At 44.7% G+C, this 25,767-nt stretch overlaps 1 protein-coding gene and 1 pseudogene across 2 annotated transcripts in view; one reads left to right on the top strand and one right to left on the bottom strand.

Annotated features, from left to right (window-relative positions):
* The window catches only part of LOC126416382 (uncharacterized), an 822,286-nt gene that overhangs the window by 301,423 nt on the left and 495,096 nt on the right, over window positions 1-25,767 (top strand). For both annotated transcript variants that reach the window (XM_050084062.1, XM_050084061.1), the window contains exon 3: window positions 22,917-22,988. The gene's annotated coding sequence lies outside the window, so the exon portion shown is untranslated. The remainder of the gene's footprint in view (window positions 1-22,916; window positions 22,989-25,767) is intronic.
* LOC126417374 (5S ribosomal RNA) lies at window positions 353-470 on the bottom strand (annotated as a pseudogene).

Genomic DNA, 25,767 nt, shown 5'->3' with positions numbered 1-25,767 from the left:
CGTATTCTCTCTGTTTTTTTCGTGTTTTATTACTTCTTTCATTCTTTCGTTTATAAATTTTCTGTTCAGCATTCTGTTAACTATGTACTGACTAGCTGAATGATAAAGTAGCTTTGGCTCGCATGGATCTATGAAACCTGATAGATACGTAGCACTCCGTCTTCAGGCCACAAGTGGCCTATCGGGACCATCCGACGCCGTGTCATCCTCAGTTGAGGATGCGGATAGGAGGGGCATGTGGTCAGCACACCGCTCTCCCGGTCGTTATGATGGTTTTCTTTGACCGGAGGCGCTACTATTCGGTCGAGTAGTTCCTCAGTTGGCATCACGAGGCTGAGTGCACCCCGAAAAATAGCAACAGTGCATGGCGGCCTGGATGGTCACCCATCCAAGTGCCGACCACGCCCGACAGCGCTTAACTTCGGTGATCTGATGGGGACCGGTGTATCCACTGCGGCAAGGCCGTTGCCACTTATGGATAAGTAATAAAATAAAAAATAAATATGTGTCTGGACTGAGCTTGAGCTTCTTCTCTAATAACCTCGACGTCACCGGGCGCTACTCCGTCATCTTGTTTCTTTCCTTCCTTCGATACTTGTCAGAGTACAGCGAGACGTTTCTAGGTGGACGTGCGTTCTAATACGTGTGATGAGAGAGAGGTGGAAGCAAGTATGTAGTTTATAGTCTCTCGCTAGGCGCCGAGTGCACTCCTTTCTGCACCGGTTGCGTTAGATCCCGTATTCATGCATGCAATGGGAAGCCCTCCTTGATAAATGGACGCCTGATTAGCATTGCGTGCTGTCTGCAGATGCGATCAAAGATGTACAAGGCCATGGCGTCACCGCTCTGGTCTGTGAATGCAGGATTGCTCATTACCCCGCGCGGATGTTTTACTGACCGCGGCGTCCGGTAGTCGTGCTGAGGGAATCCGAGAAGCTCTTTAAGCGGCCTCGTTGAATACTAATGAATGTACGGTACCACTCGCGTATTAAACGACTGCCTCCAGCTGTCATACGTCTCAGGAACATAGAGGCAATAAACACAGCTATGAAGACGTAGGATCTCCTTATTCCGACTTTAAAGACGGCATTATACCACTCCTATCTTACATCCAGATGGCATCTGAAAGATTTAAGCTTTTATCGTTCTGAATTAGCGACGTTACTTTCCATCCGACACTGACTTGTAAACGCCTGCGTATTTCGCCAGTGTCTAGTGTAAACGTAGCACTAAAAGTATCCAGTCCACAATGTTTAAGTCTGTATAAAGCGCCAGAAAGAGAAAGACGTTTCAAACAAGACAGTGTTATCACTGTCGGCGACAAACCAGGTAAATTTCACATGTAGAGGGACATGAAATTTTGTGCCAGTCCGAGATTCGAACCCTTATATCCCGCTGCTCGCGAGTACTCGCCTTAACCAGTACGCCCTTTTATTAACTTTTACTATCGCCGTCTTCTTCTCCTGCAGACCCTCCTTGCGGTCACCAGTTTAGCCATTCATCAGTGTCGATTTCAGCTCAAGTTTCCTCTAGGAAGTTGTCCTGGAATCGAAGTAGTTTCTTTTGTCCATCCAACGGGAAGCTGACTTTGAACACGGAAAAGAAATATTCCTCACCGGATCTTCTGTGGTACAGTTGTTTTGTGTACTGTGGTAATAACGTCCACACATCTGGTTGAGGTATGACTTAAGAAATCTTTAAAATAAATTTAACTGAATGTAAATCCTGTATAGGTAGAAATAATAGTAACTTTCATCTTTCTCTAAAGTCTGAATGAAAAGAATTACGGTTTAAGGTGATTCGATCATTTAAATATCGACTTGAGTGATACTAAAATTTAAAAAAAATGATAATTTTAGAATAACTGATAACCTAAGATCCTATGCGAATGGGAATGAAAATACACAGTTTCTCTATAATGAACTTGAAATCAGAAAAGAAAAAGAAAAACAGAAAAGAAGATGTTTGTCTCGTACATGGTGCGATGGAATAAAAATATAATAAAAATGAAGTAATAATAAAGTACATTTTTCTAAAAAATAACGAGTGACATGAAATCCTATTTTGATGCAAATGAAAACAATAGATCGCTTTTTCCAAGGCTTGAAGTAGAGAGAGAGAGAGACTTCCACATCTTCGATGATTTAAAATGTCAAGTATTGATCCGTTTACTCTTTTCATGCTAGAATGTTCCGGTGTCAGTACGATTGGAAATCTGTTTGGTGCGGTGTATGCACCAAGTCAAACTAGTGCCATACTCATGGAATAAGCTTAGGAGAGCAGACGCAGGAAACATGCATAGCCGTTCCATGTAACGTCAAAGTGGAGGTGATTCGCCGTAAACTTCCTCGGACCTGTTATTAACTCTTAAGTGTGTGTCTGTGTCGTGTGAATGACTGTAATGAGTACTTTTGCGATGTAGTGGTGGATTTGTGTTGTTACTGATAGAAGGAAGGTGAAAGCCAGTGCCGGCACATGGCATTCCTCTTCCGATTAGCACAAAGTGGGTGCCGAGCTTAAAGTCCTCATCCAACAGAAGGATCGCCATCAACATGGTCACTTGCCATCTCTTCATGTGACACTGCGGAGAGATTTGTAATTTAATCCTGAGCATTGTCTGGTTACCAGCCACGTATTCTTCCCTTTCCGGCCAAATAGTACCAATGAACTTTTCATCCACCGCCAGGATCGAACTGGCCTACCTCCAAGTCAAGCGCCACCGCACATGCGTGCATCAGCCAACTCAGCTACGGCAGACGGTATTGCAGAAGTTCTCTCTATGCACCAAAGTTATTTTGAATGTTGTGATATGTACGACTCTCTTCCGTATTAACTTAGTTACTATAATGCTGCGTATTTGTTCTGCAGTTTATTAATTAATTTTTTTTTGTCTAATGCAGGAATCTATATCCACACTACTGGCCATTAAAATTGCTACACCACGAAGATGACGTGCTACTGACGCGAAATTTAATCGACAGGAAGGAGATGCTGTGATATGCAAATGATTAGCTTTTCAGAGCATTCACACAAGGTTGGCGCCGATGGTGACACCTACAACGTGCTGACATGGGAAAAGTTTCCGACCGATTTCTCATACACAAACAGCAGTTGACCGGCGTTGCCTGGTGAAACAATATTGTGATGCCTCGTGTAAGGAGGAGAAATGCGTATCACCACGTTTCCGACTTCGATAAAGGTCGGGTTGTAGCCTATCGCGATTGCGGTTTATCGTATCGTGACATTGCGGCTCGCGTTGGTCGAGATCCAATAACTGTTAGGAGAATATGGGATCGGTGGGTTCAGGAGAGTAATACGGAACGCCCTGCTGGAACCCAACGGCCTCGTATCACTAGCACTCGAGATGACAGGCATCTTATCCGCATGGCTGTAACGGATCGTGCAGCCACGTCTCGATCCCTGAGTCAAAAGATGGGGACGTTTGCAAGACAACAACCATCTGCACGAACAGTTCGACGACGTTTGCAGCAACATGGACTATCAGCTCGGAGACCGTGGCTGCGGTTGCCCTTAACGCTGCATCGCATACAGGAGAGCCTGCGATGGTGTACTCAACGACGAACCTGGGTGCACGAATGGCAAAACGTCATATATACACATTTTTGATGTATTTCAACATGTGTCTGAGTTATTAATTAAAAACAGTCAAATATTTCTGCCACATTCGGTACAAAGAGCAACTAATACAATAGCGTTCTCTATTAAAGGGTAGACACAGGTGGCGCTGTGGTAGCTATGGCACTACGCCGTTGGACGAAGTTGAAACCATTATCACTACATCTACCATCCTCCTGGTGGCATATGCCGTCATCGGATCGAAATCGACGTCGTCTTTCCGGGCGTATGAATTTTTTTCCAGCAGTGTATACTTATCACGTTTTGGAGGAACGACAACTACACTACTGGCCATTAAAATTCCTACACCACGAAGATGACGTACTACAGACGCGAAATTTAACCGAAAGGAAGAGGATGCTGTGATTTGCAAATGATTAGCTTTTCAGAGCATTCACATACGGCTGGCGCCGGTGGCGACACCTACAACTTGCTGACATGAGGAAAGTTTCCAACCGATCTCTCATACACAAACAGCAGTTGACCAGCGTTGCCTGGTGAATCGTTGTTGTGATGCCTCGTGTAAGGAGGAGAAATGCGTACCATCACGTTTCCGACTGTGATAAAGGTCGGATTGGAGCCTATCGCGATTGCGGTTTATCGTATCGTGACATTGCGGCTCGCGTTGATCGAGATCCAGTAACTGTTAGGAGAATATGGGATCGGTGGGTTCAGGAGAGTAATACGGAACGCCTTGCTGGAACCCAACGGCCTCGTATCACTAGCACTCGAGATGACAGGCATCTTATCCGCATGGCTGTAACGGATCGTGCAGCCACGTCTCGATCCCTGAGTCAACAGATGGAGACGTTTGCAAGACAACAACCATCTGCACGAACAGTTCGACAACGTTTGCAGCAGCATGGACTCTCAGCTCGGAGACCATGGCTGCGGCTACCCTTGACGCTGCGTCACCGACAGGACCGCCTGCGATGGTGTATTCAACGACGAACCTGGGTGCACGAATGGCAAAACGTCATTTTTTCGGATGAATCCAGGTTCTGTTTACAGCATGGTGATAGTCGCATCCGTGTTTGGCGACATCGCGGTGAACGCACATTGGAAGCGTGTATTCGTCATCGCCACACTGTCGTATCACCAAGCGTTATGGTATGGGGTGCCATTGGTTACACGTCTCTTTCACCTCTTGTTCGCATTGACGGCGCTTTGGACGTTACATTTCAGATATGTTATGACCCGTGGCTCTACCCTTCATTCGATCCCTGCGATACCCTACATTTCACCAGGATAATGCACAACCGCATGTTGCAGTTCCTGTACGGGCCTTACTGGGTACAGAAAATGTTCGACTGCTGCTCTGGCCAGCACATTCTCCAGATCTCTCACCAATTGAAAACGTCTGGTCAATGGTGGCCGAGAAACTGGCTCGTCACGATACGCCAGTCACTACTATTGATGAACTGTGGTATCGTGTTGAAGCTGCATGGGTAGCTGTACCTGTACACGCCATCCAAGCTCTGTTTTTTGCTCAATGCCCAGGCGTATCAAAGCCGTTATTACGGCCCGAGGTGGTTGTTGTGGGTACTGATTTCTCAGGATATATGCACCCAAATTGCGTGAAAATGTAATCACATGTGAGTTCTAGTATAATATATTTGTCCAATGAATACCCGTTTATCATCTGCATTTCTTCTTGGTGTAGCAATTCCAGAATGAAGCGCCTAGAACCGCCCGGCCACAACCACCGGCGGCAGCTGTAGCTGTACACGCCATCCAAGCACTGTTTCACTCAATGCCCAGGTGTATCAAGGGCGTTATTACGGCCAGAGGTGGTTGTTCTGGGTACTGATTTCTCAGGATGTGTGCACCCAAATTGCGTGAGAATGTAGTCACATGTCAGTTCGAGCACAATATATTTGTCTAATGAATACCCGTTTATCATCTGCATTTCTTCTTGGTGTAGCAATTTTAATGGCCAGTAGTGTACATATTGCTTTGCCCGGCTGTTTCGTAGTCTGTTGTCACGAATACATGGAAATGAAATTTCTTCGATATTGCGCTGCAAACAGAGTTCATTTTTTGTTTTCATTTCTAATAGAAAAGTGGCAAAATCAATACCCGGACAATGTTTGCTTTGTCAGCTAGTTGGAAAATAAAAAAGTTTCACTGAGGAAAAGCCAGCCGCTGTGGCCGAGCGGTCCTAGTCGTTTCAGTCCGAAAGCGCGCGCCTGCTACGTTCGCAGGTTCGAATCTTGCCTCGGGCATGAATGTGTGTGATGTCCTTAGGTTAGTTATTTTTAAGTAGTTCTAAGTTCTATGGGACTGATGACCTCAGATGGTCAGTCCCATAGTGCTCAGAGCCATTTGAGATTTTCACTGAGGAAAGTCGTTTCTTTGATTTCATTCCAAGAACTTTTCAAACTACTCTCGTAAATCGAATCTTCCGTAACTTTGATGTCTCACTACCGTGGTCATTTCATTGTTACTCTGTGGGACTTTGAGGACGCGGCAACTTCTTGTTTCACTGACGGAACCAGTTTGAGATATTTCTCAGCGTGAAAGGAAAACTTAGAGCGTCAACAAAGACGTCGTTCGACCCTTCCCAGACCGTTGCCCAACAGGACGCGGACCGCAGAAGCACGGCCCGTTCTTTCCCAGAGCAGATTATGCGCGGCGGAATTCAGTGACCGAAATTTGCGAAACACAGTCCGGCCGGCCGCCGCTGTGTTCCCATATTAGAATGTGCGTTGCACGCTTCAAAGGCAGCGCGGGCACTTCCTTGCGACAGAGCGCGTGTCTGCATATCTTCGCTCATCTAGAAGGCGGCCGGCCGTGGGAGCAGCGTGTAACGGCGCGGTAATTGCTCTGGGGGCAGCCGACCGCACCGCACCGCACCGCACCACGCAGCCAGTACTGTTGCGACGGCCAACGAGGGGAGCGCGCAACTGTGATGGCGTTTAGGGATTGCTTCGACAAAATTTCCACCAGCTGCAATGACGGCAGTCCGCCGTAAATTCTCATGAAATCAACAGGCTCCTCCTGAAGGGACTGAAGTGAAAACGAAACTAATATACTTCGGACTGAGTTCTGTTGTGTTGGCTGAAGAGCCAACACCGTGTTACGAATGGAGGCCGAAATGCACGCGTTTTTGCTCACGCAGGCTGGCGTGAGGAGGGAAGAACTATACTGACGTGAGGTCTGGAACATGACAAGGAATTAGAATTCAGAAAGCGGACGTAATTAGTTTGATACTTAACTTTAATCCATTAATGATGAACATCGCTCTTGACGGTACATGAGTCACAATATTATCTGTTCAGAAGACATAGTAACTGAATATGGTGCCTTGCTAGGTCGTAGCAAATGACGTAGGTAAAGGCTATGCTAAACTGTCGCCTCTGGAAATGAGGACGTATGTAGGCAGTGAACCATCGCTAGCAAAGTCGGCTGTACAACTGGGGCGAGTGCTAGGGAGTCTCTCTAGGCTAGACCTGTCGTGTGGCGGCGCTCAGTCTGCAATCACTGATAGTGGCGACACGCGGGTCCGGCGTATACTAACGGACCGTGGCCGATTTAAAGGCTACCACCTAGCAAGTGTGGTGTCTGGCGGTGACGCGACAAGTTCCATCTAACAAGGGGACGCTCCATAGTGTAAATCACAGATTTTGATGCGCTTCAAATACCGGTTGATCAAAAAGTGAGTATAAATTTCAAAACTGAATAAATTACGGAATAATGTAGATAGAGAGGTACAAATTGACACACATGCTTGGAATCACATGGGATTTTATTAGAACAAAAAAAAAAAAAAAAAAAAAATACAAAAGTTCAAAAAATGTTCGACATCTGATCAGAATAGCAATAATTAGCATGACAAAGTAAGACAAAGCAAAGATGATGTTCTTTACAGGAAATTCTCAATATGTCCACCATCATTCCTCAACCATAGCTGTAGTCGAGGAATAATGTTGTGAACAGCACTGTAAAGCATGTCTGGAGTTATGGTGAGGCATTGGCATCGGATGTTGTCTTTCAGCATCCCTAGAGATGTCGGTCGATCACGATACACTTGCGACTTCAGGTAACCCCAAAGCCAATAATCGCACGGACTGGGGACCTGGGAAGCCAAGCATGACGAAAGTGGCGGCTTAGCACACGATCATCACCAAACGGCGCGCGCAAGAGATCTTTCACGCGTCTAGCAATATGGGGTGGAGCGCCATCCTGCATAAACATCGTACGTTCCAGCAGGTGTTTATCAGCCAGGCTGGGGATGATGCGATTCTGTAACATATCGGCGTACCTCTCACCCGTTACGGTAGCAGTTACAAAACCAGAATCACGTGTTTCCTCGAAGAAAAAAGGCCCGATAACGATAGATGTGGTAATCCAACCCATACCGTGACTTTCTCGTCGTGCAATGGAGTTTTCACGACGGTTCTAGGATTTTCGGTAGCCCAAATTCTGCAGTTGTGGGCGTTGACAGACCCTCGAGGCGTGAAGTGAGCTTCGTCGGTCCACAACACGTTATCAACCAATCGTCATCTTCCGCCATATTTTGAAACGCCCACACCGCAAATGCCCTCCGCTTCACTAAATCGCCAGGTAACAGTTCATGATGCCGATGGATTTTGTACGGATAGCATCGGAGGGTACGCCTCAGTGCCAACCAAACAGTAGTGTATGGAATGCCGGTGCGACGTGCGACTGCACGACCGTTGACTTCCCCGTGCATAGACGAACCCGCTACAGTCTCCATTTCTTCCTGAACTGTCTCAGCAGCATTACGCCTTGTGCTCGGTCGGCCACTACGGGGTCTATCGTCTAAACAACCCGTGGCTTCGAACTTCGAAATCATTATCGCCACAACTGCATTTGTCAACGGACCCGTTTGAATCCCCTTCCTATGGCGATAGGATCGTAACGCTGAACTAGCACATTCCCCATTCTGATAATACAGCTACACTAAAAGCGCCTTTTCAGGTAACGTCAACATGCTAAGACTGCTGGCGCATCTCATTCTCTCTCTCATTACAGTTCCATTTATACACGATTGTCATGCGCAGTCACTGACGTTTTGCTGTCCAGCGCCATCTGTCGGACATTTTGTGAACTTTGTTTTGGTTCTAATAAAACCCCATGTCATTCCAAGCATGTGTGTCAATTTTTACCTCTCTATCTACATTATTCCGTGGTTTATTAAGTTTTCAAATTTATACTGACTTTTTGATCACCCGGTATGTTGTACAGGCACTTACCCTGAGTACCTCTATATCCGGTTTTTTAGCGACGGGCCTTGGTTTTTGAGAAAATCGATTTTGAAGTTCATTGTGCGGTTTGTATATCCATGACATCAGAGAAATTTCGAGTAGGTCAGCGTAGCGCAGCGGTAAAGGTTCATGGCTACCGCGGTAGAGGTACCGTGTTCGAATCCTGCTCGTGTACCTCTTTTTTTCAAAATAGACCGAATTTTTCAATTTTATTTCAAAGAATATCAACAAACAGCGTAAGCTGTGCGAAATTATAAAGTTGTATTCAGTTATTAATTTTTCAAATATTCATTGCTTGTGTGGTTCGCAGTTGGAGTTCCAAATGTTCGTACAACGGTCGCTTCTTGTATTACGTGAAATCGATCTCCGCCCATTATCGCCACCTCTCCCGTGAATACCATTAACCGTAATGGGAACCCCAGCTCCTAGGCCAATGAGGATGCGAGTTGCATTCCTTTGCTTTCGCATGTAACTACAGCGTCAGTTGCTCGCAAAGCGTCTCTAGCGCCGTGTGTTAGAAAAATTCTGTGAAATGGAAGAACCAAGTGTTTCTGCAGTAGTGCAGCCAGAAGAAGAACCATAAGTAGAGGAGTTGAACGAATAATCAAAAGGAGAAATCACAAATGCCATTAAATACGCCGAAAATCTACTCCGCGATTTGAATCTCGTAACGAATACACTGCCTAGCGTGATATCTGCCTATTCCGTTGCAATTGGCGATGAGATCCGTATCGCAATACAGGATCTCTTGGCCGAAAGACAGACATTATTGGTGATGATTTCAATGAAGATGAATTGGGAGAATATGATGCGAACCACAAACGGAATGTGCGTGGTTTGAAAAAAATTAATAACTGAATACATGTTTACAATTTCGCACACCTTACACTGTTTGTCGATATTCTTTTAAAATAAAATTGAAAAATTCGGTCGATTTAAAAAAAAAAAATTAGACGAGCAGCATTCGAACGCGGTACCTCCAGCACGGTAGCCATGATCCTGTACCGCTGCGCTACGCTGATATACCCGAAATACCACTAATGTTACATGTATACAAGACGCGCAATGAACTTAAAATCGATTTTCTCAAAAACCAACTCCCGTCGCTAAAAAACCGGATAGCCATGTACTCAGGGTAAGTGCCTCTACAACATACAGGGTGGCGCACGAAATGTGTTACCATTTCGTTTTTGAATATAAACTTTATTGTCAATACAATCTGAAAGTAACATATACTACAATGAATAGCCGTCCATGGAGATTTGTCCTAACTCAGCACATGCTCGATATGTCCACCATTTCGTTTCCTAACTTCCTTCAAACGAACACTGAAGTTAGTGATTACCCTACGGCACATGTCTACCGTAATTTCACTGCAAGCTTGAAGAATAAGTCTTCTAAGATCCATTATATCACGTGGACGTTTCGGGAAAATATTTTCCTTCAGGTACCCCCAAAGAAAAAAGTCACATGGATTGAGGTCTGGACTATTGGGGGGCAAATTTTGTCCGTCATTGAAGCGACCTGGAACCCTGAGTGAAATGATCCGCATGTCGAAATGCTCGTGTAAAGCCTCCAACACAGTGTTTGCAGTATGTGGCCTTGCTCCATCTTGGATGAACCACTGCGTGTTGAAGGGCAAGACAGTAGCAAGAAGCTGTGGAATTAAGCTATTGCGAAGCATGCTCAAATAACGCTCGCTGTTCACAGTTTCTTCAAAGAAAAAGGGTCCAGTAAGTCCGTGACTGGAAATTGCTACCCACGCTGTAATCCTCGAAGCATAATGTTGTCGTTCATGAAGGACTTGTGAGTTTTCAGTGGTCCAAAAGCGTACATTTTGTTTGTTAACCACACCGTCTAAATGAAAATGCGCCTCGTCTGGAAACGAAACGTTGTTGAGTGTTTCTTCCCTATCCTCCGCCCACTGAGCAAACAGTAGTCTCTGCTGCTTGTGTTCTTCAGTGAGCTTCTGTGCACAGGTCATCTTGTATGGGTACATATGGAGGTCACTTTTAAGTATGCGTTGAACGGAGCCCTTCCCTGTTGCACTGCTGCCTTTCTACACGATTTCCCGGGGCTTCTCTGTACAGCAACTCGTTCCACTTCAGTATTCTCCGACGAACAAACAGGCTTAGGCCGGGGTCGCTTCGCTTCCAATACTGTTCGTTCCTGTACAAATTTATCGTACAACCTGTGGATGGTCTTCTTGCAAGGGACCCATCGTGTGTTAAACAGTTGTCGAAATCGCCTCTGAGTCACAACATGGCTTTTCGTTTCCTGAAAAAGTAACACAATTGCCGATCGTTGCTATGTCGTCAGTCTTCCATTGTCAGCCATTGCTGCTTACTAGTGTCCTAGCGGCAGTATCGTGAATAACACGTCATTTCGTAACTCATTTGTTTTTCCAAGCTCTTCTGGTACTGCTGTGGAGATCCCAGCGGGATATCTAATGTGCGTCGTAAATTGTGAAAGAAACAGTTGGTAACACATTTCGTGCGCCACCCTATATTTGAAGCGCATCAAAATCCGTGAATTACAGTATGGAGGGTCCCCTTGTAAGTGAGCTTACCGAACAAAAGAGCACACCGCTCGCTTTTAGAGCACTATAGTCCAGGCCTGTTCAGGAGGCGACTAGGCGAACACGAGTGCCCCTCTCGCTCGCTGCTTGGGCAGCGAGAAATCGCGGTAAAATAGCGTGTTCGGGCGTCGTTATGTAGCGCAAGGTAAGTGCAACTTCAAAGGAAAGACCGTGCGTTAAGTTCGCGGTAGCCTTAGATGCAAGCACATACGATTAACGGCGCATTGCTTAAAGTGAAGAAGGGCTCTCTTTAAATGTATGAAAAGCAACAAGGCGACAAAAAGTCGGGGGATAGCGATATGCGTGAACACAGATGGCTCAAATGGCTCTGAGCACTATGGGACTCAACTGCTGAGGTCATTAGTCCCCTAGAACTTAGAACTAGTTAAACCTAACTAACCTAAGGACATCACAAACATCCATGCCCGAGGCAGGATTCGAACCTGCGACCGTAGCGGTCTTGCGGTTCCAGGCTGCAGCGCCTTTAACCGCACGGCCACTTCGGCCGGCGTGAACACAGATGACGGTGGTATCGCCTATGCAAGGTACAAAAGGGGAGTGCATTGGCGAAGCTGTCATTTGTACCCAGGTGACTTAAAGGGTGCGGCAGCGTTGATAGCGTAATTTGATTTGCGTAGTACAATGACGCACTGCAGGAATGCGCGCCAGCTCGTGCCGCATTCGTGTACTAATTAGCTGCCATTTCGAGTGTAACAGTGACATGGAGCGGTGGAGTGCACAGCATCGTGTCTTTGCTGTTGGAGTTATTTCAAGAATAACGACTCTGTTATTGGTACCCAGAGTCTATTTCGGCAACATTTGTAAGTAGGCTGTTTAGGTTTTTATGTTGGTAACGTCACGTAGCGCTCTGTATGAAAAGCTGTGCTGTGTGCAGTCTGTGGCTGGTTGGCGTTATTGGAATATTCGCTATTGTAGTGTTGGGCTGTTGGCTGTTAACAGCGCGTGAGCCAGCGGTGGTGGATGTGGGGAGTGAGATGGCGGAGTTTTGAGAGCAGCCGGCCGGTGTGGCCGAGCGGTTCTAGGCGCTTCAGTCCGCAGGTCGCTACGGTCGCAGGTTCGAATCCTGCGTTGGGCATAGATGTGTGTGATGTCCTTAGGTTAGTTAGGTTTAAGTAGTTCTAAGTTCTAGGGGACTGATGACCTCAGATGTTAAGTCCCATAGTGCTCAGAGCCATTTGAACCAAAGTTTGAGAGCGGATGATCTGAACGTGTGCCCATCAGAGAGAGTAAATTTGTAATGCTTGATATCATGAACTGATATCAAAATCTTTCATTTGCTAACTATGCCTATCAGTAGTTAGTGCCTTCAGTAGTTAGAATCTTTTATTCAGCTGGCAGTATTGGCGCACGCTGTACTGCAGTAGTTTGAGTAACGAAGATTTTTGTGAGGTAAGTGATTCATGAAAGGTATAGGTTATTGTTAGTCAGGGCCATTCTTTTGTAGGGATTATTGAGTCAGATTGCGTTGCGCTAAAAATATTGTGTGTCAGTTTAGTGATGATCAGAATAAGTAAAGAGAGAAATGTCTCAGTACGTTGAGTTTTGCTTAGCTGTTTGAAAATCAAATAACGTAAGGGGTTTACCAGCACAGTAATTCATTAATTTTTCTAAGGGGACGGTTCACATTTCAACTTGAGACGTCATGGGAAAGTTCCATATGAACGGAGCATTGTGAGGTGGGTACGTGCATTTCGAACAACAGGTTCTGTTTGCAATAGCAAACCGGGAAGAAGTGAAAGAACTGTGCGACAGTAGAAGCCGTGGAAATCTGTTCGTGCTGCATTATTGCGGAGCCCAAAAGATCTGCCCGTCGTCATGCGCAAACTGCGCAATATCCGATCGCTCATTCAGGAGAATATTGCACGAAGGTCTCCATTTACACCCATATAAGCTGCAGATTGTTCAGGAAATTAGGCCTCGCGATTGGGTTTCACGCGAAACATTCTGCTTAACCATGCGTGATCTCCTTCGCCAAAATCCACAAATATTGCACACCATCCTGATGTCAGATGAAGCTCATCTCAAGTTATGTAGTTCAGTGAATAAACATATGCGTTATTGGAGTGATGTAAACGCAAATCAAGCCCTTGCACAGTTCTCGTGTCACAGTGTGGTGTGTAGTTGCTTCCTTTGGGATTATTGGCCCTTACTTCTTTGAGGATGACGGTGGTGTGGCTGTAACTGTCACCAGTGAACGCCACCTAAAGATGCTGCAAGACTTCGTTCTTCCCCAATTAGGTGTGGTCGATGTGGACGTGGAACAATTATGGTTTCAACAAGACGGAGTGACTTCGCATACAGCCAGAATTTGCATGGATTTCTTGCGACAGACATTTCGCGGTAGAGTAATTTCCCGTTTTGGTGACATTTCCTGGCCGCCTCCCTCACCTGACCTTTCATGAGCAAACTTTTTCCTTTGGGGCTACCTGAAGCAAGAAGTGATCCGAACACGTTGTGTCACCATTCTTGAGTTGAAGGCTCGCATCAGAACTGGTGTCGGCAATGTCCCAGGGAATACGTTATGACGAGTTATAGGAAGCTTCCAACGCCGCCTAGATGAATGTGTTCGCCGCCTAGATGAATGTGTTGTGCAGAGGGGGCTTTATTTGACAGGAGGCATATTCAAAAAGTAATCCACGCAATGGACAATGACTTACACATTGTCCGCAGCTCGTGGTCGTGCGGTAGCGTTCTCGCTTCCCACGCCCGGGTTCCCGGGTTCGATTCCCGGCGGAGTTAGGGATTTTCTCTGCCTCGTGATGACTGGGTGTTGTGTGATGTCCTTAGGTTAGTTAGGTTTAAGTAGTTCTAAGTTCTAGGGGACTGATGACCATAGATGTTGTCCCATAGTGCTCAGAGCCATTTGAACCATTTGACTTACACATTAATAAATGGTGTACCTTTAACTATTAACTGACATAAGAGGTAATAAATAAATTACAGTTACTGCCTGATGGTGCGTTTTTAATATCCTACTATGAACGCTGCCGCACCCTGTATGCGGATTGTGGCCGCAGACGGGAATTAACAGACTTTGAACGCGGAATGGTAGTTGTAGCTTAAGTGTGGGACATTCCATTTCGAAAATCGTTAGCGAAATTCTATACTCCGAGATCCACTGTGTCAAGAGTGTGTCGAGAATACCAAATTTCAGGCATTACCTCTCACCACGGACAACACAGTGGCCGACGACCTTCACTTAACGACCGAGAGCACCGGCGTTTATGTAGAGTTGTCAGTGCTAACAGACAAGCAACACTGCGTGATATAACCGCGGAACTCAATGTGGGACATACGACGAACATATCCGTTGGGACAGTGTGGCGAAATTTGGGGTTAATGGGCTGTGACAGCAGATGATCGACGCGAGTGCCTTTGCTGACAGCGCGCCATATCGCCTGCAGCGCCACTCCTGGGCTCGTGACCGTATCCGACGGACCACAGAGGAGTGGAAAACCTTAGCCTGGCTAGGTGAATTCCGATTATAGTTGGTAAGAGCTGATGATAGGATTCGTGTGGTGCAGACCCCCACGAAGTTGGTTGGTTGGTTTGTGGGTGTAAGGGACCAGACAGCAACGGTCATCGGTCTCCCCCCCCCCCCCCCCACGAAGTCATGGACCCAAATTGTCAACAAAGCACTGTGCAACCTGCGGGTGGCTCCATATTGGTGTGGGCTGTGTTTTTGTGGATTGGGCTGGGTCCTCTGGTCCAATTGAACCGATCATTGACACTTGTCACCTCAGTGTATGGCCGGGTTATAAACAGGAAAGCGAAGGTCAGACATTCCAATTGCAGCACACTATAATTTGCAGGACATCAGTGCACTGTGCCTAACGACTTTATCCGCTATTAAAAATGGATTATTATTAATTGCATTGCTAAGCCTTGTTATGAGTATTAACTTTTAACTTACCTGAAATGGAATTACTCTCAGAAAATGTCTTTCTCAAAGAAATTAGGTTCCTTATTTAATTTAAAATATTTTTTACAAATATTTCAAAGCCGTAATAAAGGAAAATTGTGCTATGAATCGCAGAGAGTTCTTTAAAGTCCGAGAATAATGGTCTTTATGAGCATCCGCATAAACTCAGCATCTGGAGAATCTCGATGGCAGCTCTCGTAAAAAGAAGATCTATTATTCTTCACGCTATGTACCACTGGAACCGATCGCAGTGCTATGACTGTCAGTTTAATTCTAATTGGAAGGTGCGTTCATAATTTTTTCTTTTTAGTAGCTACTAAGAGACAATACTCATTTTACAGTTATGTAGACCGTGTGTCAAGGAAAATTAGATGTAGTGAAAAAGGAAATGGAGAGGATTAACATCGACATATTGGAAATATGTGAAATGAAGTGGACTAGCATGGGAAAATTTACTTCGGGTGGCCATATGGTATACTGTTCTGGACAAGAGACCAGCAGACGTACTGCCCCTCATGGTTAGTGACAGAGTAGTACAAGCTGTAATGGAATGCAACTGTCAAAATGACAGAATGACGTCTATCAGATTTCAAGGTCTGCCCCTTAATATTACAGTCATTCAAGTTCATGCGCCAACCACCGATGCTGAAAAGGAAGTTATTGATCGGTTCCATGAATATTTACAAGAATTACTGCTGTCGACACCAAAAAAGGATGTCGTCTTTAGAGTTGGAGATTGGAACGCAAAAGTGGGAAATCAAATTTTAGAGGATGTAACGCGAAAATTTGTTCTTGGTAGAACAAATGAAGCAGGACAGAGGCTCCTCGAATTCTGCTAAAACAATTCGTTGTTTATTACTAACAAAAAAAATGGTTCAAATGGCTCTGAGCACTATGGGACTTAACTTCTGAGATCATCAGTCCCCTAGAACTTAGAACCACTTAAACCTAACTAATCTATGGACATCACACACATCCATGCCCGAGGCAGGATTCGAACCTGCGACCGTAGCGGTCGCGGGGTTCCAGACTGTAGCGCCTACAACCGCTCGGCCACTCCGGCCGGCTATTACTAACACACTGTACCAACCCGCCCAAAAGACGCCTATATACTTGTAATCAAATAGATTACATTTTTTTTAAATCAGAGACGGAAGAGCATGGTTCTGTCAACTACAACAAAACGTGGAGCTGATTGCGGATCAGATCAAGAGCTCCTAATTGCAAAATTCCGGCTGAAACTGAGGAAAGTACCAAAAGCTGTTCCATCTTGCAAATACGACCTTAAGACCGTACCCTACGCTGACGCAGCAGACGTTCGAAACAGATTTAATACATTACAGTTAGAAGACAAAAGCCCACAAGAGCTGTGGACAGAAGTAGACAATATTGTCAAGGACGCAACAGGAAAAGACATTCTCAAGAAAAAGAATAAAAAGAAGGACACATGGCTATCGACTGAGGTACTGCAAGATGCAGAAGAACGAAGGAAAGCAAAAATCAAAGGGTATAGATCAGCATTGTTTAAATACGGAGTTTCAGAAATTAGCTAGAAGAGATAAAAATGTCTTTTTAAACGACCTATGCAAAACGTCGAAGAAAATAGAATGAGGAAAACAAGGGATCTTTACAAGAAAATTAGACACATCAAAGGAAAATTCCTGGAGGAAATTGGAATGATGAAAGATAGAAATGGGAAAGATTTAACAGAAGTAGAGGGCGTTAAGGAAAGGCGGGCAGAATATGTAGGAGATCTATATAAGAAAGAACTGCGTATTGACAATGCGGATGATGATGAAGTTAATGTTATTTTAGAACAATGGCAAGATATTTTGGAGAGAGAAGTCAAATGGGCTTTTGAAAATATGACTAAAAACAAAACCAGTGGACATGATGAAATTCCAAAAGAATTGTTCAAAGTCATTGGAAAGAATGTAGCGAAACTGCTGCATTCAGAATGTCAGAAAATATTGGACACGCAACAGTGGCCAGTGGCCAGAAGACTGGAAAAGATCAGTCTTCATCCCGATCCCAAACAAGGGAATTTCTAAAGAATTCTCAGATCACCGAACACTTATCTCACATGCTAGCAAAGTCATGCTGAAAATCTTACAAAATAGACTTCGCCAGTATCTAGAGCGAGAACTACGGGCTGGATTTCGTACAGGAAGAGGATCCAGGGATCAAATTGCCAGCATTCGGTGGATTATGGAAAATGCAAGAGAATTCCAGAAAGACGTATATATCTGCTTTACTGGTTATGCCAAAGCCTTTGACTGTGTTGAACACGATAAATATGGGATGTACTCAAAACTATGGAAATACCAGATCACATCATTCATCTCATACGGAGTTTATACTCTGACCAAGAAGCCACGGTGGGAACTGTGCATGAACAACAAAATAGATCAAGATTCAGAAAGTGGTACGACAGGACTGCAACTTGTCACCTTACTTATTCAATTTGTATGCAGAGCCGTGACGAAGAAGAAACCGGAATTAAAGTAACTAGGGTAGCTATAAACAACCTCAGATACGCAGGTGATACTATACTGTTGGCAGAAAGTGAAGAAGAGTTAAAGACTTCCTTGCTGAAGGTGAAAGAAGAAAGTGAAAAACTTGCACTTAAGTTATTTATTTGTTGTTGTTGTGGTCTTCAGTCCTGAGACTGGTTTGATGCAGCTCTCCATGTCACTCTATCCTGTGCAAGCTTCTTCATCTCCCAGTACCTACTGCAGCCTACATCCTTCTGAATCTGCTTATCTGCTTAGTGTACTCATCTCTTGGTCTCCCTCTACGATTTTTACCCTCCACGCTGCCCTCCAATGCTAAATTTGTGATTTAAGCTGAATGTTAAAAAAAATTGTGGCAACTACACCTATAATTTCATGACATATAGGAGGAGAAACAATGGAGGTCTCTGCTGATGATGACTGCAGCCGTGAAATCAGGAGACGCTGCGTGGTAGAAAGGCAATGTCAAACCCTAAAAAGGTTTTAAGGAGTAGAGCTATGGCTTTAACAACAAAGATCCGTATTGTAAAGGCTATGGTCTCTCCAGTTGTGATATATAGATGTGAGACTTGGACAATTAAAAAGGCGGAACGGCGAAGAATACACTGCTTTGAATTGTGGTGTTGGAGGAAACTTCAAATGGCTCTGAGCACTATGGGACTTAACATCTTAGGTCATCAGTCCCCGAGAGCTTAGAACTTCTTAAACCTAACTAACCTAAGGACATCACGCACATCCACGCCCGAAGCAGGATTCGAACCTGCGACCGTAGCAGTCCCGCGGTTCCGGACTGCAGCGCCTAGAACCGCACGGCCACCGCGGCCGGCGAGGAAACTTCTTAGAGTCTCATGGACTGCAAAGAGAACGATTAGGGTAATATTAGATCACGCAAAAGCAGAGTGTTCCCTGGTAGATGTGATACTAACACAAAAACCGACCTACTTTGGACGCATCATGAGAAGATATCTTTCAGTGGAAAAAACGCTAACGCTGGGGAAGATCGAAGGCACTAGATGAAGACGCACAGGATGAGATGGATCGATGGCGTCACGAAGTGGTCCAAACTAGAAAGCCTACGGGAGAAACCGCAGGACAGAAGAAATTGGCTTGTTTTGGTTCAAGGGGTTTTGGAGAGTCGGGAACGACTAAACGAGTAGAGAGAGAGAGAGAGAGAGAGAGAGAGAGAGAGACCGTATACGGAGATTCTGCCACCGTCCATTTAACATCAAATCCAGTTATCTATGCGCTGTCGTAGTGCACCATATAGATAACTTAGGTGCCGATGTAAATAAGTATCGAACCATATGTTTTTTAATGTAGAATTGATCTGTATTTCAGACAATCCGTTTAAAAATGCGAGACTATTACTCAAGTATGTAGCTTGTTAAGGCGAGTTAAACTTTCACACCATAGATTTTTTAGCAACTGTCTGCCATTAACAATACCATGATTATAAAATCTCTCTTCTCATAAAACATCTGTTCTTATGACAGCGTGATAAATTTCATAATAAAATAAGTCTTGCAGACCCGTATAAAATTTACCTCGCCATTAATTTCAATGACTTCACAGGACTGCAACTTCGATTATGCACATGTCTGGAGCTACGTACTTGTGCGAGCAACTTTTTTACCACGGTGAAGAGAAAACAATCCGCTCACTGAAACCCACTGACAGATTTCAACTTAATAGCTTGTCTTGGAATTAGCAGAGCTTAGAAAGTGGTTCCAGGCATTGACGCTTTAGTGAAAAGCAAAATAAGTAGTATTTAGTTGAATGCAGTGCATTTATGTTTAGCAAGTGTATAAAATAGTCGCGCAGTAGAAGTTGTGGCGATTTAAACATCGTCCAAAATCGACATTCATCGTAAGCCTGCATCAGTCGTAAGAAATACAGGGCCATTCAAACAGATGGAACATATTTCAGACAATTGTTACTTATAAACTACAAAAGAAAGAAACACAATTCCAACGTTCTTGGAAAGATAAAGTTCAAATTTTTATGCATTAGAAGGAGCAACAAGAGTTTCACGACAAATATCGAAACGGTGGCTCATTTTCTGCCACACACGAAGCAGCTGGTCTCTTGTTATTGAATTCACAGCTTCAAAATGCGATGTCACAGACTTTCAAGAGTGCGAGGCATAGGGGAGATAAAAGCGGGCTCTTTTAACCCCACAGACAAAAGTCACAAGATGTGGTCTGGAAACCTGGTAGGCCACCGGCTAAGAAGCCCAGCTTCTACTTGTCCTCTTCCAATCCAACGTACCAGCCCTCACGTCTTTTGAATTCTATCTGTGGGGTTCCCTAAAAGACAGCATTTTTATCTCCCCTGTGCCTGATACTCTCGAACGTCTGTGACATCGCTTTGTTAAAGCTGTGAATTCGATAACGAGAGACCTGCTGCTTCGTGTGTGGCAGGAAATGAGCCACCGTTTTGATATTTGTCGTGTAATACCTGGTGCCCACATTGAATGCATGAAAAATTGAACTTTTACCTTCCCATGAACGTTGGAATTGCGTTTCTGTCTTTTGTAGTTTGGAAGCAATAAATTTTTGATATCTGTTCCTTCCTTTTGAATAGCCTTGTGTTGTGTTTCGTAATTAGTTGCCCATGTTCTTCCCCTCATCAATAAAAAGAAATGTAAGTTCCCTTTTTAATGTAATTTCTCATCAGTGCAACAGCCTTAGGTAATAATTATGCCACAAAGAAGCTAATTATACATCGTGAAGTGATACATCTCCCTAGAACTAAAATTATTGCCGTAGACTAGACTTGTTGAGAATAGTTTCACGTGCCGAGCTGTCTTGTTTCGGCCGGCCGCGGTGGTCTCGCGGTTCTAGGCGCGCAGTCCGGAACCGTGCGACTGCTACGGTCGCAGGTTCGAATCCTGCTTCGGGCATGGATGTGTGTGATGTCCTTAGGTTAGTTAGGTTTAAGTAGTTCTAAGTTCTAGGGGACTGATGACCACAGCTGTTAAGTCCCATAGTGCTCAGAGCCATTTGAACCATTTTGTCTTGTTTCGATTCCTCCACCCCTCCTCCACATTTCCGCACCATTACTCGCCGTCAACTGGCCGGTTGCTTACGACTGAGGCGTGAGCGTGAACTAACTCGCGCGAACAGATGAACGAATAGGCCTACAATAGTCGGTGCAGACAAGTATCAGGCTGCCATGTCACTCTCCACGGTTAATGTAAGTCGTAGACTGATGAGATGTAGATGTAATTTAATTCATCAACATACACAAAAAACGCTAGTCACGCATTCACAAACATACAAGATGATTCCATGATGATATTACAAACTTTCAGCGATGATGGAGAAGGGTAAATGTATCAGTCTGAGGTAAGGGACTCTCGTCCGTAAACTACCGAATCGGCAGTTAGAAGCAACAATTGTTGTGATACCTCTGACCTTGGAATTCATGCAACGGTACTGTCGTTGCAAAAATTGTAGGGCAGGGAACTTCCAGAGGTTCTCCTCTTACTTTAACAACAGACAACAAAAGACATTATCCTGAGTGTTGAGAATGGCTATGATGTGGGATCTGAATGTGGCACGGTCACGCAACATTGACACTGTTTCAAATAGTGCAGTTCAAGAGACAAGTTCGTGGCTTGTAGAAAATAAACTAACGTTAAATCACAATAAGATTCACTTTTTTCAGTTTCTAACACACAATTCAACAAAACCCGACGTTTTAATTTCACAGAGTAGACATATGATTAGTGAAACTGAACAGTTCAAATTTGTATGTGTACAGATAGATAGTAAACTGTCGTGGAAAGCCCACGTAATGCTGCCGTTTTGCTATTCGAACGATATCTGAAGTAAGTGATAGTTCGACACGAATAGTAGGCTACTTTGCTTATTTTCATTCGCTTTTGACGTATGGTATTATATTTTGGGATAACTCTTCCCAGTCTCCGAGGATGGAAAAATGAAATGATCGTGTGGCATTCTTGACCATTCGGGGAAGTTCGGCCGCCGTACTGCAAGTCCATTTTTGGGTCAGAAACGGACGGACAGTTCGGGCAATAAGTGATATAAGTTCGCGAACCTCTTGTCGAGCTCTGTTCACTAGTGTGGGTATTCTTACACTGCCCTCTCAATACATATATTCTTTATTGTCGTTTCTTATTAACAATATCAACTTATTCCCAAGAATAAGCAGATTTCACTCAGTTAATACTAGGCGAAATCCAATCTGCGTTTGGATCGCACTTCCTTGACCCTTGTACAGAAAGGTGTGCAGTATACTGCTACCACAAGAATTCAAAACTCTTAGCAGTAATCCATGCGCTTTCAAATCGAAACTGAAGATTTCCTCGTGGGTCACTCCTTCTATTCTGTCGAGGAGTTCCTTGAAAAATTGAGCTGATTCCTGTGTTGTATTGTTGATTGCGTTTACATAAACTTTTTTGGGCACATAAACATTTTATTTTATTTGTTTTTACTTTTATGTTATAATTTCATGTACTGACACTTTCCATGACCTTGGAGATTGCTCCTCAAGCCGGCCAGAGTGGCCGAACGGTTCTAGGCGCTACAGTCTGGAACCGCGCGACCGCTACGGTCGCAGGTTCGAGTCCTGCCTCGGGGATGGATGTGTGTGATGTCCTTAGGTTAGTTAGGTTTAAGTAGTTCTAAGTTCTAGGGGACTGATGAAGTTAAGTCCCATAGTGCTCAGAGCCATTTGAACTATTTATTGCTCCTCAATTTGGTCCTACGGAACTAGATGTGTAAAATAAAAATAAATAAGTATCGCCTGATAATGATGTAAAACGGACTGAAAATGGTCTGTATTTTTAAATAAATAAATGTGTTCATGCCAGAAAGATTGCTTTTTAATTTTTATTGAATATAGTTTGTAGATCGCTGCTTTTCCAGTTATGATTACAAAACTAATGACATATGAAGTGCTTAAGAAAATTGTGTTGGTAGCAAGATGAGCACGGCTGCCGTGCAGTAACAGGGAAAGTGTTGAGAGTGGTGCGTGTGTTTGTGTTGCAGGCGTTGCGTCGAGTTCACGGTCTGCGCAACCAGGTCGCTAGGTCGCTGGAAGGGGAGGCACGCTGAGGTGAGGTGAGTATCGGTTTCACGACCAGTGTCCAGTGTCCAGTGTCCAGCGTCGCCCCAGTATGTGACGCAGCCACTGTCTGCTCCACCGCGTCCTGCGCGATCTGCCCGATACCTCCCTGACCGTGCCGAGCCAAGTCAACAAAACACTAGTCGTGATCCAGAACTGAGCGCACCTACTCACGGAGGTCAGGTCCAGGGTGGGCTGTAATTATTATTGTATGGCAGCGAAACTTGGTAGATATGCTAATGCGTTAATGCGGTATCGGTTTACGCTGGAAAAAGGTGAGTTCCAATTCTGGCCACCAGGTGCAAATCTGGCACTGCACAGCATCTTGTCAACGTCTCCAGTGGTCATATTGAAAAAAATTGTGTAAGCGGTGGTTAATAATAGAATCAACATTATGCCTCTATCATTTGTTTGATCTTTTCTGCCCGTGTCCCGTTTCTAAACCATTACACAAGGAAAAATTTCTGTGCGCCTCTTTCGAAATCACAGAGCCGAATTTGCACCCGGCGGCCAAAATCTAACTTTTTTTTCAGCGTAAATCGGTTCCGCATTAATATATCTGCCAAGTTTCGTATCCGTACGATAATTGCAACCCACACAGGGCCTTCATTTTAATTAAAACCATCTTATAGATTTGGATGTATTGCTGCAGGCAGAACTGAAGGATCTTAGGATTCTCTGACTTTCCGTTCTTGCTGTTTTCTCTACTCGAGAGAAATGAGATGATATTCGGTCCGACCGCTATCTCTGTAGACTTTTAGACCCTCCCATTCTAAGAGACTGTTGCCCAGAGTGTTGTCAACACTACCCAACGAGCATATTGTGTTTGTCCTTTTAATTTACTTACACTAAGCGACATACCGGCAACACATCTTTAAAGTTTTGCATATTGTGTTATACATGTGGCATTGTTCAGCTGGCACGTAGGGACTTCAAAAAGTAAGTTACACATGCCATTTTTTTCGCAAAGAGAGTGGCACTTTGTCAGAAGAGAGTGTATGTCCTGCAGATACGGGTAACAAGTGCACCACAGTGTGGGAATAAACCCACTCCAAAGTACCCGGGGCAGTGGGATTCTTGTGAGCAAAACGTCTAAATATCACATAGGTTCACCGTGAAATTCTGGCGGTATACGGACGAAACGTTCTGTGGAGAGCAGCCGCCGTGAAATGGTGCGCATACTTTGACAGACGTGGGTGGTGGTGGTCAGCAGGCAGCGCAATCGACATGGGCCTCAGAGGACAGTGTCCAGGCATTGAGGAGGAACATCTGGGAGGAGAGATTTTCCTACTATGAGGGCTTTCACACAGCCGTTCTCGAATTGCTCCGCGACCAAGGAGCGGATTCCTATCGTCTTTGAATTTAACGATTGGTAGCACGTTCCGACCGTTTTTTATAGAGACTTGGCGGCTATGTTGAAAAATCGTGTCATGTACCTGTGTCATTTTGATGTGAAGATCATCATTCAATAAAAGTTACTTGACCTGCTGTAATAATGAGTCGCCGAAATGTAACTGTCTTACAGCCGCTCCACATCATTCACGTCAAGCTCTAAGCAAACAGCGCGCTGAAAGACCCAGCCCATATTTAAAACGAACCGTGCCACAAGCAGGAAGGCTTTGTTCGGCCCGTTTGGCTGTATCCAGATTTTATCTTTGTAGTTTCTATTATCCCCTTCGTTGTAAATATGGACAACCGTTTTTAGCGCGCTGTTTGTTTACAGCTTGGCGTGAATGATGTGGAGCGGGTGTAAGGCAGTTACATTTAGGCTATGACTTGTTAAAAAGGAATCCTTATCACCTACGGATGAGTCTTCTACTGACGCGAAACCGATCATCACTTTTAATAAAAAGTATTCTACAACCAGTACGGATTATTTGCTTCAAAACAGTGTATATGAGATGCACCCCATATAAGCCTGGCAATAAAGGGAAAACGGTACTCTCTACTAGGCAATATACGACGGGGTCTTCAAAAACTGTTACTTGTTATTGTAACTGGCCAAGTAACTTTTATTGAATCATGGTCTTCAAAATGAAACAGATACACGATGACACATAGTCCCCAAGTCTCTGTAAACAATAGACGGAACCAGAATGAGACTTTCACTCTGCAGCAGAGTGTGCGCTGATTTGAAACTTCCTAGCAGATTAAATCTGTGTGCCGGACCGAGTCTCGAACTCGGAACCTTTACCTTTCGCGAGTAAGTGCTTTACCATCTGAGCTACCCAAGCACGACTTACGACACGTCATCACAGCTTCAATTCTGCCAGTACCTCGTCTCCTACCTTCCAAACGTCACACAAGCTCTTCTGCGAACCTAGCAGAACTAGCACTCCTGGAAGAAAGGTAGAGCACTTGCCCGCGAAAGGCAAAGGTCCCCAGTTCGAGCCTCGGTCCGGCACACAGTTTTAATCTGCCAGGAAGTTTCAACAGACGGAACGTTTTAGCCGGCCGTGGTGGCCGAACGATTCTAGGCGCTTCAGTCCGGAGCCGCGTGACTGTTAGGTCGCAGGTTCGAATCCTGCCTCGGGCATGGATGTGTGTGATGTCCTTAGGTTAGTTAGGTTTAAGTAGTTCTAAGTTCTAGGGGACTGCTGACCTCAGATGTTAAGTCACATAGTGCTCAGTGCCAATTGAACCATTTGAACGGAACGTTTTACCAATCGTTGAATTCTTGGAAGATAGAAATCCTCTCCTTGGTCACGGAGGAATTCCAGAACGGCAAAGTGAACGCCCTCATCGTAGGAAAATCTCTTGGAAACTACTCCGAGA

This window comes from Schistocerca serialis, chromosome 8, assembly GCF_023864345.2.
Source record: "Schistocerca serialis cubense isolate TAMUIC-IGC-003099 chromosome 8, iqSchSeri2.2, whole genome shotgun sequence".
Classification (NCBI taxonomy): domain Eukaryota; kingdom Metazoa; phylum Arthropoda; class Insecta; order Orthoptera; family Acrididae; genus Schistocerca; species Schistocerca serialis.
This window is presented reverse-complemented; position numbering and strand designations above follow the sequence as displayed.